The sequence below is a fragment of the Lissotriton vulgaris genome, unplaced genomic scaffold (genome assembly GCF_964263255.1).
Source record: "Lissotriton vulgaris unplaced genomic scaffold, aLisVul1.2 SCAFFOLD_315, whole genome shotgun sequence".
In the NCBI taxonomy this organism is placed as follows: Eukaryota; Metazoa; Chordata; class Amphibia; order Caudata; family Salamandridae; genus Lissotriton; species Lissotriton vulgaris.
This window is the reverse complement of record NW_028250410.1, coordinates 232579-235652: the sequence shown is the minus strand read 5'-3', so window position 1 is coordinate 235652 and position 3074 is coordinate 232579.

The following is a 3074-nucleotide window of genomic DNA, read 5'->3' as shown; positions in this document are numbered from 1 at the left end:
GGCAGTCAGAGACGCCATGGGGAGCGCTGTGGGCAATGGGGGAAACGGAGAAGAAGAGGAAGCGGTTGAAGGCATGTCAAGCACAGCTGTTGACTCGGGTGGGGGTCCGGAGACGTCCCCTCCCGGGGTGCTGCCAGCACCCGGTCTCCTGCTGGATCCTGCCCAGCTGCACGAGGCTGCGGCCCGCCTGCGCCAAGAAGCCTCGCAGGAGTCACTGGTAGCACAGCATCATGACGTGCTTCTCCGACGGCTGCAGGAAAGACAGAGTCGCGGTGAGGACACTGTCACCCTGGACCAGTTCTGTGAAATGCTGGAGAACCAGGGGGCCGGGGCCCTGAGGAGGGAGAGCAGGTGAGGGGTCCTTTTGGGGAAAGCAGTGGATGGACCAGAGATGAGCTAGTTCAGAGCCTGGGCAGTCGAGAGAGGAAAGGGCAGGTAAAGGGGATGGGTAGTTGCCAGGTTATTGAGGGAAAAAACAGGGAAGGAGTTGGGAGAGAATAAAGAGGTGAACATGGGACGTGGTGGGAGAATGGGGGGGGGGGGAGTCTCATTACCAATGATGCCAACCTACATAAGAGTGCTTATGGGAGCAGTAGTGGGGTGGTCGTATGCTATAAGGGATCTAGTGGGACCATGAAGAAAGTAATAATCTCCCCCCCGGTCGTGTATGGCAGCCCGGGATGAAACAGCTTCCCGGGCGCACACACAGCCGCACCCGAGCACTTCACATGTGTTTCAAAGACCTTTTGATTGTTAATGAGGCCCCTGCAGCTCCACTCTGCCCACTTCTTAGAGATTCAACCCCCCCGAAATGTTTTCTTACCCCCCCCCCACCAAATGTGGCTCTAGTTGTGCCTCTGTGTCTGCCCTACTGTTCTCCTCGTGACCGGCCCTCATGGTCTGTTGCTCCTTTGCTAGCGTTTTTACGCCCCCCCCCCTGTGACCCACAATTCTGATCCAGACAAGGTGGTAAAAGATCTAGATAAAGCAATCAACATGGCACTGGATCATATTGCCCCAAAACAGCAAACTAAATGTCCAAACACAAGATCCCCTTGGTTCACATCAGATCTAAAATTAGTGAAACAGGCTATGAGGTGCACCGAGCGGAAATGGCGTAAAACAAAAAATCCTTTGGATAAACAGCTATATAAGTCGGCACATAAAGAATACATGAACCAGATAGCCACAGCGAAGAAAGCTTATCTAGGAACCAGAATAGAGTTAGCTGGTAATTCTCATAAAGAACTATACTCTATAGTAAAGGAATTTTCCAATCCCTCTTCCTGCCAGCCACCCACCATCGAGTCCCAAGAATGGGCTGACAGGCTCTCCATCTATTTTAAGGATAAAATTGATGTAATTCATAAAGCCTTTTCTAGGGAGATGGAACCTCCTACTGCCAAGGACAATCACACAGGCCCACCTAATTCGCCTACCACTGAAGTAACATCCCTGTGTAAACCCCTCTTTGAATTCCATACTGTTACGGAGGGAGAAGTCATTGATAAATTAAAGAAAGTAAAATCAAGTTCCCTAGTGATCCCGCATCCGCCCAGATCTTGACAAAAATAGCCCCAGCCATACTGACTGAAATAACGGCAATCTTTAATTTATTAATTGCCCAAGCCATCTTTCCAGTGACTTGGAAGGAAGCAACTGTCAGACCCATCTTAAAAAAAAATAATGCTGACCCAGAGCAACCAGTAAATTATCGTCCTATATCCCTTTTGCCATTAATTGGCAAAATAATTGAATCCCTCATTAATACCCAATTAACTAAACATCTAGAGGACAATCTACTACTGGACACCTCTCAATCGGGCTTTAGAGCTCGCCACAGCACCGAGACCGTCCTCCTGGAGGTAGTGGATAACATCCGGCTGGCCCTGGACGCCAAGCAATCGGCTATCTTGATCTTATTAGACCTGTCGGCGGCCTTCGACACCATCTCTCATAGTGTCCTGCTAAAACGGCTGGCTGAGATTGGTGTTGAAGGTCAAGCACACAGATGGATACAGAGCTATCTGACAGGGAGGCGGTCAAAGGTCAAAATAGGCTTGTTCTCTTCACCGTATGTGGAAAATGACAAAGGAGTCCCGCAGGGTTCGATCTTAAGCCCAACCTTATTTAATGTATATGTATCACCTTTAGCTAAGGTAATCAAAGCCTACGGCTTTGAGACGGTATCTTACGCCGATGATACCCAGATCCTGATAACCCTAGGCCCCAACCACTTAGATGCCAAAATGAGATTCCAACAGTGTATGATCTCCATTCAAGAATGGATGACGTCCAACTATTTAATGCTGAACGCTGGGAAAACAGAAATTCTGTTATTTGGTATGGCCAATAAAATCTGGACGGAAGAATGGTGGCCACCATCTTTAGGCCCTTGCCCAGCTCCAAAAAACTCAGTAAGCAATCTGGGAGTCATCATCGACGACAAACTGGCCTTGTCCCAACACATAAATAAAGTGGTTCACACTAGCATTGGGCTAATGAGAAGCCTCAGAAAAATCTTCAAGTGAATTCCACTGGCGTCTCGGAAACCCCTTATTCAGGGCCTTATAATCAGTTGCCTTGATTATGGAAACGCACTATTGGCTGATGTGAACAAAGGTTCTTTAACTAAACTTCAGACCCTGCAAAACTCTGCGGCGAGATTGATTCTTGACCTTCCACCCGCACCCCATCAGCTCCGTGCCTTAGGACCCTCCACTGGCTTCCAATAAGAAAATGCATCAAATTTAAAATATGCTGCCTGGTGCATAAGTCTATAAATGGACAGGGACCCAAGTACCTTCAGAGAAAGCTTCAGGGCTATTGTCCGGGAAGGACTCTGCATTCATCAAATAAACACCTTTTAAAAGTTCCAAAGGTTAGGACAGTCAGAAATGGGGACAGAAGCTTTTCCAAAATAGGCCCCACCACTTGGAACACCTTACCACTGTTTATCAGAACTGACCCTAACCACAAAATGTTCCGCAAAAATCTTAAAACTTGGCTCTTTTAAATCTGATAAATGCCCCCTGTCTCTCTATCCTTAGTCCCAGCAAGCGCTCTGAGACCGA